This window comes from Bombus impatiens, unplaced genomic scaffold (genome assembly GCF_000188095.3).
Source record: "Bombus impatiens unplaced genomic scaffold, BIMP_2.2 scf_0146, whole genome shotgun sequence".
Classification (NCBI taxonomy): Eukaryota; Metazoa; Arthropoda; class Insecta; order Hymenoptera; family Apidae; genus Bombus; species Bombus impatiens.
Window position 1 is genome coordinate 438,330 of NT_176565.1, and position 18,347 is coordinate 456,676.

The window sequence follows — 18,347 nt, forward strand, 5'->3', positions numbered from 1 at the left end:
GACGTCGGCGCAGTGCGTCGCCGCGTTGAGAGTGCCGCACCGGGTCGTCGGTCTACCCGATGGCAGGCCAGTGTCCCGACTTTTCTCGGCTTTCGCGTTGTTCCTCGCATCCCTGTCGTTTCGTTCGACGTCGTTATCCCTGTGCTATTCACGCGATTACACGCTAGTTCACGTCACAACGACGAACTTGTCGATTTTCGCACGATGCGAATCGTTGTTTGCACCTCGTCGTCGGTCTGATCGTTCGTCATCGCCGGCGACCAGCAGCGCACCCATCGCGCGCTTTCATGGAAACTTCTAGCTCTGACTAGTGAATCGGTGAATTTTCCGCTCGATCACGATCTGCCCCGTATCGCCGAGCTCAACGTGCATCATCGATGTCGATCGACTTTACGATCATCCCCGACGATACTGTTCATTAACTTCCGGAGTTGAGAGAGAAGTTATTATTAAGAAAGATTCGTCTAAGTTCAAGGAATACGTTGATGCATCGGTGAAGAAACGAGGGAGGTTAATCGTCGATTATCGATACTGAGGTAGTCGTTGGAGGAACGATTATCCTACATTTACAGGCGACATGACCACCAAGCTCGAGAGCAGCACCGCGTGAGAAGCTACCGGGACATGTGCCTTTTGCTCTTCTATTGATCGGCGTGTCCCGACACGACTAACGGATCCTGACGTTTCGGGATCGCCAAACACTCGGTAAGATTCCACTATTTTATGACACAGTTTTGGATCTTATAAATATTGCGCTAATTCGGAGTAGAATTGTAAGAACGGATAAAGTAGCGATAAAGAATCTATGATGCGATGATCATATTAAAGAAGTCATTTTCACCAAGTAGTTGTTCTTTGCATAACTACAATCGAATATAGACTTAATTCCAGTTGTAGTTCGGTTGGCGATAAATACTTTGGACAATGTTCAAATCGATGGATACTTGAATTAATTTAAATATAACCAAAGGACAAATATCGGCGAAAGAGAATGCTGTCATCGTGTCGATATTATAAATCAAATAATTGTACGTGTCTTAAAAAAAGAGATTTATGCATATAATCGGGTGCCCGATGATGTATGCAATATATGTATCGTGCGATCACGATTGTTCGAAGAACAGAAAAGACGTACGAGTCATTGCATCTTATTACTCCGTGTAAATCAGAGACATCGCAGATCTCTACGGTCCTGGATCGCGGTCGACCAAAGATCAACCGAGTTTCAACGGATAGTATGCGCGAGGTACATAGAATTCACGGGGTCAAACGCTTGGACGCATGAACGGTAGAAAGGACTCTTTCTATCCTGGTTTCGCGAAGCTATACGGGTAACCGAATAACTGGAATTACGTAACGAAGATTTACGCGTTCCCTATTCACCGCGTCAATTGTGTCAGTCCAGTTGGTGCGACTCAACGGGGACTTTTAAGCATACAGGATCAGGGTCGTTAGAGAATGTTACTCTTCGCGAAGTTCAACAGACGTCTCCTGACAAGTGTCGGTAACAAGTCTTGCGAGACGCGTTTAGATACATAATACATCGGCGAACGTGGCAAGTTGTAAAAGTTACATGACGAAGGAAGCAAAGAATCTATGTCAACGACTGTAAGAAGACGAATTGACACACGTGACGTGGATGTACGTAATATACAATTATACCGTTTTGCAATGGAATATATCGACATTTCATCGTGTTTTGAAGCATTCCGTTTTATAGTCGTGCAAAGTAGGTACTTATTGCAATAATTAACTCGTATTGTCCCAAAATGAAAGAAATTTTAAATAGCGTTAGAGTAGATTAACGAGGACGTTAATGCTATCTTAATCTTATCGAGTGTGAAGCACGTGCATATAAATTCCAATGTCTTTGGCGAACAGACAAATCGAAACGATGCTTCGAGTTCACGTTACATAGTTGGAGAAAGTCGTAAATTTAGAACTCGAACCGATGGAGAGTAGTAGGGCGATTTAAACGACGCTCAGCAACACCAACACCGACATTCGAGCAACGATTATAGTCGTTACATCAATCAGAACGAATGAATAGATGTATAATCTCGGTAATAAGAATCGGTGGAGAGTATGAGAGGTATCGTTCCGAGTCTTTCACGATCGGTGATCACGATAGGCGATCACGATAGACCAATTTCTGCTTTTTTTTATCACTTCTTATTGCCGTCGCTTTGAAAAATATAGGAAATGTGTTTATGTTTCTCGAAATCTTGTTACACGTTGGAAAATATGGATCGTTCATTAGCGGTGAGTAAAAGCGACCGCGAACCACCTTGAAGGCTATTCTATTCCGGCTGAAATCTCGTTTCATTTAATTCGTCACGCGCAATTAACATCGGAGTAAAAGTTATGCGGATTGACCACGACCGTGGGCCACTATTTCAATCGAAATCGTTCGAGTTAGTCGAGCACCAGTAATTTTCGCGTTACTATATATGTACCTGTTACGAGCCCTTGATTTATGTCAACTTCTAAATGCTATAGCGCAACGTCATTTATGGAATGCTTCATGCACGGTAGATACGCTTCTACTCCAATTGAAAAACATGGCATAGATACACGTTGCTGCAGTTGCAGTCATCGAACGCTCCCAGAGTTCAGTGAACGATATATTGTTAATGAAAGGGATTACGCAACGCGACGCAACTACTATAAAAACTCCGAACGAGACGAGTAGGTGGACGAGATAAAGAAATTCTTGTCCACGCTTTCTCCGTCTCTTCGCACTTTCCGTTTGGAAAGGAGTTTTCGTTACTGGTTAAGCGATGAAATTACACGGTAAACTCTATTTCATTGCTGATATTGTGAGAGATACGACATATACATATATGTACACCAACACGACGCGAATCGCATTCTCTGCGACTGTGCAGCAATTTTCATTAACGCGTACAAGGAATCTCCATTGTGCGTTTTGTCCCACGAACGCATTCGACTGGCGCTTTCATTCGATTCGGTGATTCCTGTGCGACGTAAAAATCACTGCCTACCTTGGATTTAAGAAGCCAGACATTATTAATCTTGAATTCTTACAAAGAAGAATTGCAAGTTATTCAGGATTAACGACTCGCGTTGGCTGCGCGATAAGGTTAAATTCTTTCAAACGTTTTCACATTTTCATTGTTCAATAACTTACCAGGTATGTTTAGGCAGTATGTTACACGAAGTATACAAAATTCGTTCAAAGAGATAAATAACAAATTTGAAACAAATCTGGCTCCTAATCCCATTTATGCAAATATAAAGGTAGCAAAGGAACTTTCTTCTAAGCTTTTGCAACGCTCAGCCAGAATGACTATTTCATACAGTGATAAGAGAAACAATGAGCTCACGAATTTTAATCGCACCTCCATAACGAATCTCCATAATGTTGGTATATGTATCGGCTATATGGACGACTCACAAGTAACCCAAATGATAAACAGCGCATTACGAGGGGGCCCGCTGACATTTTAAAATGTCAGTGACTACCTACACGGGTTGTACACGTAGGCTCGTGCCCGTTGCCATTGTATCGGCCCATCGACAACGTCTAGAAGGACACCATTGTCCCAGCAGTGCGTACACATTTCAGCACGCGCCTTTTGATCTTTCCTATATCGTATGATACCGATCGAAAGATGATCAAATCGAAAATTTATTGCAGTTTCAACGACGATATTTTATATCTGATTAAGTCCATAATCTATGCCTATCGCAATCATTTTCACGCAACACAAATAATGCAATCATCTTGGAAAATTATGTATATATATCGTGGAAGAAATCGTGCGGAACAAACGTTCCGATTGGTGGTTATCGTTTATCTTTAATTGCGACAAAACTGATTTAATCTGGCAATCGAGATAAATCCCACAGTAAACGAGTAGTTTTCAGTATATTTCATTTCTCTTCGCTTGTCTTATCAGTGCTGTAAATAATCGATATGATTCAGGTGCGCGAGAAATTTTCTCGTTACGATTCTGCGGGCAATTCGATTTACGCAAACTTGGTCTTTTATAGAATAATTAACGTGTACACACATTTACGCGAATCGCGATCATCGATTAGCTGCGTGAGCGTACATAGAGAAAGTTCCAGTCATTAAACACGCTCGATATCAAACACGATTTCTATTTTGTTCGCCTATATCAAAGGTTTGAAAGAAGGCGTATCAGTCAAAAAGTTTTATTAACTCACAACCAACGGAAGCTTAACATTTCCAACTCACGCTTGTTTCTCTGGTGTTTCTGTCAGTGTTGTGCAAGTTGCATTAGATAACGACACGTATCGTTGGACGTATCCAGTGACGGGGAAGAAACAAGTCCCGGTATCGTTAGGAATCTTCCGGCTTTCGATTTTCCTTTTTCCCTTGGCCGAAGTGAAGGCTGCGTTCTCTCGTTGAGAATTTAATGCAACTTACAGCGTACGGTAGCCGATGCCCAGCTAAAGAGAGAGAGAGATGGAGTGAGAGGGAGAGAATTACGGTTGCGATACGAGAAGGAGAAGTACACGGTCCACAGCGCACTTATTACGATTTTTACTGTTCTTTACGATCGCGCAGTCGAACGTGCTATCAAACGCATACCTAACTGTACATCGAATTGGACATACACGCGTTACCGCAATAGCGTGGCGTGTTATTGAGCGCTTTGCCAACATCTCGAAACGCCGCCACCGCATCCTGCATGCAGCTGTACGCCGAAATTTATTGTTATTTTTAATCGGTCCTCCAATGCGACCCAATTTACCTTCTCCTTCGTGCGAATTCATTTCGGACATACCTGTGTGTCTTCGCCGAAACCTGTTCATTTTCGAATGAAAATTTCACTCGTTACATGTACTTTACCCTCTTGATTAGCTAGATTTCCGAAATTGCAGAACCTTCCATGCGGCGAAAACGGCAGGAGTTTCTCAATTTTGTACGTTCTGCAGTCTGCTAGATACGAAGCTGCGAATACTGTTACTTGAAACAAAGGAACTTGCTGTACGTGTGTGTATCCCCATTAACAAGGCCGTGAGTTCTAATATCCGTTTCCTATGGCTCTGACGTCATCCTCAAGATCTAGAATCAAGTTTAAGGGCGACCAATAAAACTATAATAGCTCGATACGTAATATCATTATTTTCTCTCCAAAATATTGAAAATAACAGAGCCTCGAGGAAAATTAATATGAAAAACTAAGAGAAAACAGCACGTGGAAGAAGAAAACGTTTTCCCATGGCAACCTAACAAAACGTTATCCATGAACCGCCCTATGCAAAGACGGTTTCTAAATATTTAGAGTAGCTACCACGTAACACGTGTTTCCTCTCATAAGTGTGCCATCTTGGGAATTTCTTTATTGTTAATATAGCTTCGAAATATATACAGTATGTTCGTAAAATATCGCATTGACTGTAGGTATATTTTCTGTATTTCGTGTGTGTCTGGTTTGATGAATTTTGCTAAAATCGATACAATTCATGGGGAAATACGTATCTTAATTTGTAACTCAAGATCGGAAACTTTCGTCATATTCTCATTAAGTCAATACAATCGGCAGACACCTGAAACAACCTGTATTGTCACGGTTCGCATCAACCCATTACGAAACAATTGTTGATGAAACAATAGCCTCATGAAACAGTAGGATCATTCGTAAGCAACTGTGGTTCTGGCCAGTGAAAGTTCCGATATTTGTTTCCAAAAACGGAAGGCATATTTTCGACACTAGATATTTTTCGTTTTAATACCATTGCGCAACATTTACGACTAGAACAGAATTCGTTATTAAATAACTTTTTTATTCAATATGGAAAGACACGTTCGTCACATGGAATAGGATGAAAAAGCTCCGCAGGATATTCACGTCGCGCTTGAATTTTAATTCGTACGTGAATATTCATTTGTTCATTTTTGTCACTTTTAAGTCCATCCTAAACAGGAACAAGCTATATTAAACTTTAGATTCTCTTTGATCTACCGAAGAGAAGCATCGGTGCTTCATGAACATCCTACAAACCTATCGTCGCGGTCATTAATTAACGATCCGCGTCCCGTTCTAATTTAAACGGTCGAATGATCATTAATAATCGGCAAGAAGCGCGCCACATATAGAAGACTTCAGACAAATTGTAAGCTAGCCTAACCTAGCGAATTTTAGGACTCAAAGATTTTGCTCGCGACCGATAAACCTTGGTTTCGTTCTAATTTCCGGATGATACGTCGTTTAAGGTTGGAGATAGCTGGCGCACGAGGGGCTCGGTCTACTGTGCCATTCATCATCGCGGCACCAATTAAAGCGCCTGCAGCTCGTAGTCGTTCATTCGTTAAGGCAGCTTTAAGAGGATTTTAGGGTAGAGAATATTCTCCTCTGTATTATTACATTCTGCTTCGCCATATATTTATGACGATTGTACATTCTGAGATTACGATTCTACTCCCCCGGTAACCTTGCGATATGACTGGAACACTTGAATCTCGTCGTCTTTGCGAGTTAGAGATACACGTTGGGTTACCGGCTTGGACAAGGAAGCAGACGTATTAGTAGACAAGTATAGCGTGTAGATTTGCGCTCGTCACGCTCTGCTTGCGTTCTGATGCATTAGCCAGACCGTGTATCGCAAAACGGCAAACGCATCAGGCACGCTTCATTAAAGTTTCAATTAAGGATCTTTACTTTACTCGAGTCATAAACACAATTTCGTTTACTCTATATTCTTTCGTTTGATCAACTTCACCTAACAGGAAGATGGAATAATAACTCCGGATATACATAATATCCGTAAGACAAGCTGCGTATAAATGACTTGTTAAGACATGGTCGATCGAAGTATCAACGCTTATGGATACGGAGCACGGATGAGGCTTCTTCCTCTTCTTACGTTCTAGTCTAGCCGCAAGGAACAGGACGAGTCAATAACTATCGAGCGATAAACTGCTGCCTTCTAATCAATGTCCGTCCAACCATTCGTTAGCGAAACTACACGATAAAATCGATAGTCCTGCATCCAGACAAGAGCAAAGAGCGCCATGTGGACTATCGGGCACAGCTGTCAGCTCCCTACGTGAATATATCGTATACCTTTAAGGTTCTTTCACAGCACCGACTCGATATCCCTTTGTATTACTCTATTATCGTCGCTTATACCGTCATGGAGACGACGTGAAATTCTATCCTCGTTGATGAATATTCAACAAACTCGATGCAATCGCGTTAAACCAGCCGCTTCACCAAATATGATTTACAACGGCATGCAAGTGGGATAGGGTTGTAACTAGAGCAATTGTTCGTATGATTTACGACGCTTTTTATGTTATCGACGGTTAGACCGATGCGGGTGTATAGAAGTAGGTTACCTCCAATGATTATTTGACATTGAGCCATATTTGCAGTGCCTCGGTACTATAAAAGATTCTATCGATCGTTTTCACACGAATTGTTCAAGATGGTAGTTACACGTGTAATTAAATCGTTACAAATGATACTTTCAACGGCAAGGTGTAAAGGAATTTCCTCGGCATTCCATGAGAACCATATAGCCAGGTTAAGGTCGGCACGTAATAGTCTTGTGATTCATTCATGCGAGTTATCGATCGCGTCTGGTGCTCGCGTGCCACCGCTTTTACGTGACTTTTCACCGTCGTGTGCACGAGGCTTTAGGATGGACCGGTGCATAATGGGTCGAGTGTTCTTTTCAGTGAGTCAGAAGGCCCGGATGACGACGTCTGCCAAAATATTGTAGTCGCGGTCGCGCACACGCCGCTGCAGCTCGCAGCCTTTAACCAGCCGAGACAATGACGTCATTGTGGAAAGGGACGATAAGGAGTTTAAAGTCGACGCATAACTTGGATATTAAAATCCTGATTCATGCTCCGACCACCCTGAACAAAGACCGAAAAATATATGCAGCTGTCCATTTACAAACAGGTCTTTTTTAAATCTAGAGCCATTGTGAAAATGCTAGTAGAAGAGGCGGGAGTGCAAAGAAGAAATTATGATGAATTTTAATTTGTCGAATGGTTCTAGATCTTTGTTCGGATTTTGAACTGCAACTTTTTGTATTGTGAACTAGACGAGAAAGGTACACGAGCACCGGCTAATCTTTTCGTCAAACACCCTCCAAGGTGTGAAACGAACGTGTGCAAATCTCTCGAGACGAAACAATGACTCACGTGAATGAGAAATCAATATGTAGTACGTTTTGATGTTTCGAGTTCCACTCGTAATCAGTAGTGCAATAACAATGACAAAGGAAAAAACGCAAAGACAACGAGATTAAAAAATAATTTCCATTCTCCCAGCACTGTATAATTATTTAAATATAAATTAGTATTTCAGCTTTCTTACGAATTCAAAGAGGAAAATGCAGAGGGTCTCGAGTGGCTGGACGTTTCTCTTGCCTGAAAACTGTCCTCCCTTCTTTACCTCATCGAGTCACGCATATATCGCGTCCCTAAGGTTTTCTTCCTCCCCTGGAATCCCAACTGGACTTTCTCGGAAAGGTTCAACGCGTCCCTTTATGGGATGTTCATTTGGTCGCGCAGCCACTTCAGCAGACCAACCGGCAACCCTTGTTAGGAGAAACTGGCATCAAGGACACCGGTGGTCTCGCCTCTTACTTCGTCCAGTCTCGTTCGAAATTATGTCCTTGTTACAACTCGATTCGATGAAGATATTCCATCAGTGGCTCTATGCCACTACTTTTTTTCTCTTTCCTTCTTCTAAGTTACAGAAATAATTGTGCCGCAACTATGATCTATACTTGACCACGTCAGTACGACAGTCTTTAGCAAAACGATCGACATAAATGCCTTAATAGGTTTTCAAAGATACTTTAATTTCGAGCAAAATCAAAGGTTACGGAGGGCATTCTTGATTCGGCGAGCCATTCGTGGAAATTACAGTAAAAGATGGATCGCGAGTATTCGTAGGTTTCAAAAGTTCTGCAATTATCTCGTTAAACTCTTTTCTTTGTTACAACTCTGCGATGGTTATTATTTTTTAAACTTGAGTTTATTCATTGGATTTCCCCTTTTTAAACGATTAGAGAATCGTTATTCAGTCCGTTTTTTAACTACAATCGAAACGTTAGACAATTAGCTGTAACGTTTATCCTGCTTATATGTTACAATTTGAATCGAGTGAAACTGTGATTCGAATACAGTTACACTTTTCATTAAAGTGCGCGCGGTCTCGTTAAGCGAAAGTGTCGGAGGCATGGATTAAATCCGAAGGCGTTCCACAGCTTCGCGTCGCGTCGTCCCGTTCATCGACGAAATCACGACTGTCATCGTTCCTGTCCCTAATTGTCGTCAATTGCTGTCAATTGTAGAGCCAACCCTCCTGCGGCCAGCTGCAATTTGCAGCTAGATCGCGCGTCATCGGCGTGCCGATCGTCGCGCAAAATCGTTATGCACGAGTTACGTACTCTTTCTTTCTCCGCTCGCATATAATTAACGCGGCGACGTTTGCGTGCGTGCACGCTGTTATAATAGACTTTAGTGGTTGGTTTCCTTTCGCTGCGCGTACCGATCACTGAAAGAGTAATCAAAGACGGATACGAATCGAGATACTCGAGAAATATTGCGATTCCTGAGTTGTATTTGTTATTTGGAACGAAAACGTTGTTCACGAATAAGGTTCAAGGTTTGCGGGTAATTAATGGAAAAATATTGCACGCGGATTACATGTTTGTTACACTTAACATAAATAGCTGCAAGTGAGCGAACAGGTTCACGGAAGGCAACGCTTTGCGTTATCGACGAACGGAGTGTTGGCACGGAATGGCGCACCCAAAATCGTGGCCGACTCGTTCTTAATAAACCGTGAAACAATCCTAATTACGGTGTTGCTATGGGGCATGAACGCCGCGGGAACATAGGGTGTGGTGACGCATTAAATTAGCATTGCATTTCCGGCAAGATCTCGATGTTTGAAATTGTTCATTCACATCAGAATAAACTCCACACTCATCGAACAATTTGTATAATTCTCCTTGCTGGGCCAATAGTTATTATTATTCGATCCTATGATATTTGCATTGGATCGAGACGTATCTTCGGATGGCGCAGTCTGCGCTCTACAAACACGCGACCCGCTTAAAACAATGCCATGAAATCGATCATAGAAGGTATGCATCAACGCGTATGCATTATGCATCTCTGGAACCGCCCTAATCGCTTCGACATCGCTGCCCTCGACGTTCCTTTCCCGCGAGCATTAGCTAGTACGCATCGCCACGCAAATTGCACCGTGTACACACGCCCGGTTGCAAGTACTCTGCTCACTCATTTGCTCGCTCGCTCTGTTTACCATTTTCGAGCGAACATGCGGTTAAGAAGCGTGGGCTAAAACGTCGAGAAACTCGGGCCGTACCGAAGGAAAAAGCATAAAAAAGAAGGGTATAACCCGGCTGGTCGAAACGCGGTGTTCGGTAGGGCAGCCAGTGGTGGGGACTTGGGCAGATGTTTGGTCCATGGTACGAGGGCTCCAGTCCCCTATGGGGTGCCGTGCCATAAACTACCCTCCATCGACGACTCTTTCGCGTAGGCAGTAGCAGCCAGGCCCGATGCTAAAGCGACGACAACAATGGCTTTCGGTCTCCAACGCTTCTGCCCCTTGTGAGCCAGCCTTAAGGGCCACGTGACACGCGAGAAACACGCATTTTCACGCAGACACACGTGCCTGTAGACGCACACAAAGACTTCGCAGAATTCGCCGGAGACTCCTTCGAGTCGTGTCGAGCCTCGCTTCTTCCACCACGTGGTCGACGCTCTCGTGTCCGTTGTGGTAGACGAGCAGCGTCTGCCGAGAATTGCGAGATCTTTCCTCGTGGAATCTTCCAACTCGGAACGCGCATTTTCGTGAATCATCCGTACGATCCAACGTTTACGTAATTACTAAAGATATACCGTTCAATCGATTGTCAATAGTGTGTGCAAGTGAGTGGAGTAGCAAAGAAGATCGCGTTTCTCTCGTTCCGATTAAGGGAATTATATTGCGAGACGAAGGGATCGATCTTGTGTATACAGATTCTGGCAGTTCCCCGTTCCTATTTAGATCTAGTCAAAGAGGGATGTCGTTGAAAGTGAACCGCACTCCAGCGCGTTTCGAGAGGACATTTAACGCTTGAGCGTGAACTACATGTATTGGAAGCATCAGCTGCACAGGATCAATAGAAATCGACGTTAGAAGATGTCGTTTGCTGAGATCGACCAGCACGCGCCGTCACACGAGCGCCACTCCCGCTGACTCGTAAGTGTGAACACCCTTTGTCGGCTATCTTTTAATATAGACGAATTTATCCGTGTTGAGCAGTCGGGCAATTGACCGGAGGATGTGGATCATTTTTTCATCGGCGCGATCCGAAAAATTATTATGAATTTGATTCGAGTCCAAGCCGGAAGCGCGAATATCGTTATACATCGTTATATAAATTGTAGAAATAATTGAATTGCTTAATGCAAAAGTGGTACAAGTCAATTTTTTGTCTATTTGGTTTAACATCGCAGCTCGAACCGCAGCTTCATTCTATGTTGTACAGAAGTTGTGTAAGCGTATCTTCATTAGTTTGTCGGTGGCTAACAAAATAAGTGAGAATCGCCCACGCGGCCTCTTACGGAATTTTTACTTTCTCCTTTCATTATCTAGCAATTAACTTTTTCTATCTATATCACTTTTGAATTAAACGGTTCAATTAGCTACTGAAATAAATCGCGTATGATTAGCGATGGTAACATGTCTTCGGAAGTGTACGATTCACCGATCTGTATCTAGCAAGCATCATCGAGTTTCATGATGCTGTCATACCGGAAAATACCGCAAGTCAGATGCAATACACCACTAGACGAGCCATTTCGAAGCGTTCCGCTAGACCACCAGAGATCCTCTCGATGTGGCGAGTATCGTTGACGCGTTGTCGAGTTGGCGCGGACACGTGATACACGTGCAACACGGAATTCCGTTTTGTGTGGTGTCGCCGTCGATTGCAAGTCACTTCTTGTTTTTACGTAACTCAAGGACCAGGAAGATGACGGGGATGCGATGTTGCGTTAATTAACGTTCTTGCGCTATCTCTCCTCGGGTCGTGTTCAGGCATGAAAATGAAAGTGACTGGACATCAGATTGATTTCGACGATGCAGGAAACGAAGACCGCTGATAGATCGTCGGCAAGGTATCTCGGGATTTCAAACCGATTTCTTTTTCCATACATTGCAATGGTATTTCCCTCATGGATATTACGAAAACCATCACTAGAACAACGTTTGTCATTTAGCCGGTCTCGGCACATGATTTGCTATTACGAAATGAACTTTCGGAACGAAGAAATGCGGGCCTTGCTTAAAAAGCATCAACGTTTGCTACATTTTATCTTGACACAGGAATTTAATGGAAATGTTGCGGGATGGTGCATCGATTTGAATAAAATTACTACTCGTTTCAAGTTCAACAGAGAGAAATAAAAAATAATAATTGAGTCAGTGTTTGCGATAGAGGAAAACTGTATGTCTGTAAGTTATTGCCGAGGTCTGTGTGTTTCGCGTGGAATCTGTGTAAGACGATTCATAGTGGTTTTTTTAATATCTCGTGCTCCTTCTTCCATTAAATCTTCAGCGCACTATGTCCTTGGAAGGGTCCTATGTGATGTGGAGATGACTGACGCGGTGGTTCGGTCGATCTCCCAAAAAATTCCGTTTCGAAATGGAGAACAATAATCAGATCTTGAATTATAAATTGGAGGATAACATACTCTAATCGCATTTCGTTCGATGCTGAATTTAAAAAATTATAACTAATTGGTCAATTATACTTTGCTGATCAGTATCTCGATTTCAATTAATGCCAATGGAGTATGCTCGTCGAAAAAACCTGTCATACGTTTCCTCCATCGTTCACGCAATTGAACCGTCGTAATTTCTTCCCTTTTTTCCGTGACGTCTATCGACATTTACGCGCGCTTGATCGAGAGCCATCGTCGAGGGCTTCTTCTATTAGGAGCACATTTTCTTGTTTCAGGAAATCGATGTGGAAAGTACAAGTTTGCTAGCTGTCTAAACCACTTTCCCACCTCGACACAGTCAAGGTTAGATGAATGAATGTTTAATAGATTTATAATGTCGACCCTGATTCTCTGTTTCCCTATGGATTTACCATGCCGAGACTGGTTCTCATTAGTGAGTTTGGTCCTGATGTCGGTCGTGTTATTTTCATATAACATCGGAAATTAGAGAAAGGTTTGTTACAGTTCCCGATCGCTCAGGTGATTAGGTCTAACTGCAAATTAACGTTTTGAGGTTAATACGTGGAATGGAAAGGAGATTCGAACATTATCGGCAAAGAAGTAGTGCAGCATTCGTGTCAAAGTAACGATAAAGTAACAATAAAAAGTTAGACAAATGGATGTACGTAGCGATTTATTTTCCGAACTAAATACAAATCATTAGGGGAAATGTTAATCCTACATTACTGTCCATTAATAAAATTCAGTCCATGCTGAAGTTTATGGCTGTTATTAGAACGAGGAAAATGCAAGATTTGTAACAAAATAACTATGTATTTAAACAAAAACCAAGTTTCTATTCCAAACGAATAAATTTTCATAAATAATATTGCTTCCTGTGTTAAAGCCCCTAACTACCTCGAAGAAAGTCTCAAATTAATGATCGAAACACTCGTTTGTTATCCACAACTGTTTCTTATGGAATTTGGATATTCTGGCGACCCTAAAAGACAGATGGCGAGCAAGATAAGAGTATTATCGCACGAGAGATAAAGCATAGCCTTTGAAGGTCTGGCGTTACCGAAAATGTTCGAGTGGCTTGGTAAAACACGACCAGAAGGTAGAAGTAGCGGTGAAGAGGGCAAACAGTTGGACGTTCTTTATCGTTAAATGTCAAGAGCATCATGTATCATGAATGAGTTTCTCTTGGTTGACGGCACGAGACCAGTGGAACGAACGTGCTATACGTGAAATGTTGCTCCTACTTACCTCGAAGAGTTACAATTAAATATGACGATGTTCCGCAACACGGAAGTGATTCTTTTCGATATAAATTATCGGTTTACGTGCCACGATAATAACCATGCTTCTAATGAAGTGTAGGTTCGCGTTGCTTTTACGACGAACGAGCGCCGCTTCGGATACTCTCTAACGGTAAACTTATTTCTAATTTGCTGTTCCCCGTCGTCTTAAATATCCGACTAGACCGCTGTAACAGCTCGGTATCGATTTAAATTTCGTTAATTTTCATTTGGACTTCACTTGGAAGAGATTATAGAGAACGAACTTTCAACTAATTTAGGTGATTCTACGGGCATTGGACAGTCTAAAGTCTAAGACACGTTGTGAAAGTGATAACGTCTCGAGCTGATAGCATAAACAGCGCTATCGTTTCGGCCCGTCAGGATACCGTAAACCGTTTTTTTTTTCTTAGCACGCGAAGAAATCGCTGGTGAAAAATGTGATGTCGCAAAAAGAGCTGGCATGAGTAATAAGCAATCGCCTTAATGACCACCTCATTTGAACGGCAATCTTCGTTCCCTTGTTAATCTTATTTTATTTCCTTTTTTTTTTTATTTCATCGACAAAGAGAAGATGATGGTGCTCGTGCCTTCTTTCGAAGCAGACCGGCAAGCAAGAATGCGTTCACAATTTTTCACCTGTCAAAATGCGGAACAGGCCCGAATTTTACTCGTTCCTCCCCTCCATCGCGCTCTTCTACTACAATTTTATCGGGCCCATAGAAAACGATTGGATTAATTAGGTAACAGGAAATGGCTTCCGTTAAGTATAATTCTGGTTACCAAGCTGCAGTTTCACAGATTTTAAGGTATACTATCTTTTACGGAATATAAAGTAAAATAAGCTTGCGAGCTATCTCAAAGCGAACGAAGTGAAAGCAAAGCGTCTTCAGAACATTGTAATATAAATCTTGGTGGATCAAATTCGACAAAACTTTAATACCTGGTTGAGAAAGTAATCAAAGAAGAAACATTTCAGACAGAAAACGAAGAATTGTAAACTTTCTCAAACGAGTAACGATTAGAATGCAAATACCGCTTAATTATGGGATTTAATCGAATTTTTTTACGAAATATTGTCTCTCTTATATTCTCTTCGATCTCCGTTCGTCGTTGTGAGTGTCTCCTAAAATCGTAAATACGGATAACCAAGAAAAAGACCGTCGCTAGCTGGTCGCCACATCGCAAAGAAGCGGAATGAAGAGGGGACAGCCGTGAAGCGTGCAAGGAATAACGAATGCTTGAACTCGTGCCAAGATGTTGCACGCGGTGGCGTCGTCGTCGTGGGGAATCCGAAGAAGGGACGGGACTCCGTGATTGTCTGATAGATTCTTCCTAACCAGAGAAATTATCCGAATTTGGTGGCTAGGCTTCGTTTATTGAAACAAGACTTGCGTTGCAAGGATATAAATCTTTCTTTATCTGATTTCTGTTCTTTCAACGATTTGTCTGAATGAACTTTTCTCTCTCTCTCTCTCTCTCTCTCGTTTCGTGCAATAAATTTGTATTTCTATTCAAATACTTGCATCACTGGATATCGATAGATTCATCATTTACCGTTACATCGAAAGTCGAACGTCAATCAATGGACTGACATTGAACATCATAGAGCGCAGGATTACCCATACCTGTTCATTCTCCACGAGTTAATTATTTCGTTATTATATATAGCCTCATGATGTGAGCAAACCCCAATTCGAAACACGCGAACACGATACTAGGAAAACTTCACTGCCAGAGTATCAGCTGTTCCTATTCGCTTAATCCGACAGGAGCTCGGATATACTGGCAGCAATCCAGTGACAGGGGAACAGAGGTAATACTACACTATCGACTCCTGGCCCTTGTCATTCGAGTTCTTTTAATTAAATCATCTCCGGAGCTGAGCTGGAATCGTGAGCAGGCAATATCGATCGATCGCGAATCACCATAGGGTGATGTCAGTACGTTCTAAGCGAAGATCAATCGGTCTCTTGGAGGTTAGAGGTAACTGCTCGAATTTCACCATTGCTCATTCCGTTTCCTTCTTATTTACTGTACGACGAATTTGTCTCTATGCGTTCTATATCGCGGAGGCGTGCTATTATTGATTTCGTCTGGGCCTAAGGGTTTCGTGCTCCACCCACGAGGAGCACCAGTCCTTGTTCGTGTGTGTCGAGTGACTCACCAGTGAGATTCAGCCGCGAATTAGGAATGTATTTCGTGCGAACACCGTGAAGAAAGTTAGTGGGAGATAGACTAGCTTACAGTAGGGTGTTTCCGTTTCGAAAGAGGAAAAAAGAAGATTATAAGCATTAGATGACTTCAGCATTGAGCTTCGTGAAGAATTTCTGAAGGATTTTAGCTCGTAATTTTACAAGAACGATAGGAATTTTTATAAGATGTAAAGAATGCTTCGGCTATATTCTGATAAAGCCCGAGATTTACATATCGTCGAGTTCCATAAACGTGTTAGAAAGTGGGCTTGATAAATGCGAATTGCGTGGTTGTGTACAAGTACGCCGAGCGTCTGGATAATCGTGACCGTGGATAGAACAAGTTAATTTAGTAAGCGTTCACTCGTAAATTCATCTTTTCTCGTGAGAGTGTGCGTTACTTAACCCTGGCATTTAAGTCCAACGGTACATAGAACAAATCGAGGAACACGCGACGATGATCTATCGACGACCTCGTCGTGAGAGTAGCTTATCATCTCAAGTTCGAAAGTTCCTCCTCGCGCCAGTTCCACATTGCCGAACACGAATCGGTAGATGCGGTTTGTTATTTCTTATTTGGCGGCGAGGATAACGCTGTATTGGCATGACTGTGGCGAACTTACGGCCTGAAGAGCTTATCAACGACTATTCTAATCTTACGGTGCAACCTATCATCGGCACACCGCGGTACTAGAGAAAGACCGCCTTCCAGTTAAACTTCTTAGGTAAGCCTTCATGCGTGAAATTTTCGTTTCTCCTCGAAACGATGAAAGAATGCAACAAGAGGAAACGAAGCGAAAAATCGGCCGGTCAAGATAGACGATTTATCGCAGTAGGATGCGGCAAAAATTACGGCCCACTAACCTACTACGATAGATAAGAGAGTAATCGAGTAGCGCGCGAATCGAACCACTCCTATCCTTCGTTGGTTTTGCTCGCAAACAACCGATTAATCTACATATTCACACGTCTCTTTCGTATGATTTTCTTCGATCTGCTCGCTGGAACTGGTCTAGATTCCGTCGCATCGCGCACCCCTGTCACGAAAGACCTTGTTCGACGATTCGTCAAGATAATCGGAGAAAAGGCAATATGTTGCTGGAATAACGGCCATGGAAATGTTTCATGCTGTCGTGTGTTCCGATTTCTTTCGACCGAGCTTCGGGCTACTAGACTTCGCAGGCTAATTAAGAACGCCTCGGAAGTGGACTTCAGTCCGTGGCTTTGAAGGCGAATAAAAGGCATTGAATTTTAAACCATACTTCCTCTCTGCTATGTATAATCAAGGTGGATTTCTCCAAGGAGATTTCGTTAAAAGCTTTAGTTTTATCGGATCAAATATCAACTATTGTAAATTGTTGCAGCCATTCGATAACAATATTCCGGACTTTTCCTGGACGTGCATACGAAATAGTGTTGTCTGCACACCGACTTACGTGTCATGAAATCGTAATTAAGTCGATTGCAGAAAGGCGAGTCACGAAAACAATGGCAACGAAGCGACAATCACGTAGATCCTCGTAGATCGACCTTTCAGCACGCCTATCGAATCGAAAATGTGTCCCCCGCATCGGAATCGGGCACCGTTACCGTCGGTGGGCCCCAGTAAATTTATTCTAAAATACTACTGGAGGTCAGTGTGCCATGATTTTTATCAAGCATCATATATATGCTGTGTCACGGTTATTACTAGTAAAAGGATCGAACAATCTTTATGATATTTCCGCAAAGTTGAAGTCAAGGAATCTCACTTGGAATATTTTCAATTTTCTTTCACGTAAAATAGGACTGAGGATCTTATCAATTGTTTTATTTTATTCGAAAATAGGTCCCTTTTGAATTCATTGCATCTATAGGCATGATCGATATGTCGAACAAAAAACAACGAACGTGCAAGAAACGTCTAATGTTCGAGATCGGCCTTTAAGTTCGCGACCCGAATATCTTGAAATTACGAGCAGCTTTTTATACTTATTTCTGCGACGCTTCCTCTGCCGTTGTCGCTTATTATAGTCATTTTCTTTCGAGTTGCGAGCTATGATTTTCATGTTAATATTTTATGACCGTGTTCCCTTGAACGTTGTCATACACATAAGTACACTTAAGTTCTTGCTTAAATAATCAATATCTCTGGATTTGTTGCAACCACAG

The 18,347-nt window shown here is 42.3% G+C and overlaps 1 protein-coding gene across 3 annotated transcripts in view; it reads left to right on the top strand.

Annotated features, from left to right (window-relative positions):
* Nucleotides 1-6: 6 nt before the first annotated feature.
* Nucleotides 7-18,347, top strand: part of LOC100746211 (disheveled-associated activator of morphogenesis 1) — a 43,466-nt gene continuing 25,125 nt past the window's right edge. The window contains exon 1 of one of the 3 annotated variants that reach the window (XM_012382205.3): nt 7-705. The gene's annotated coding sequence lies outside the window, so the exon portion shown is untranslated. Of the gene's footprint in view, nt 706-9,405; nt 11,235-13,023; nt 13,064-18,347 lie in introns of those variants that run through there. The other 2 variants (XM_012382203.3, XM_012382204.3) reach the window with 2 other exon arrangements.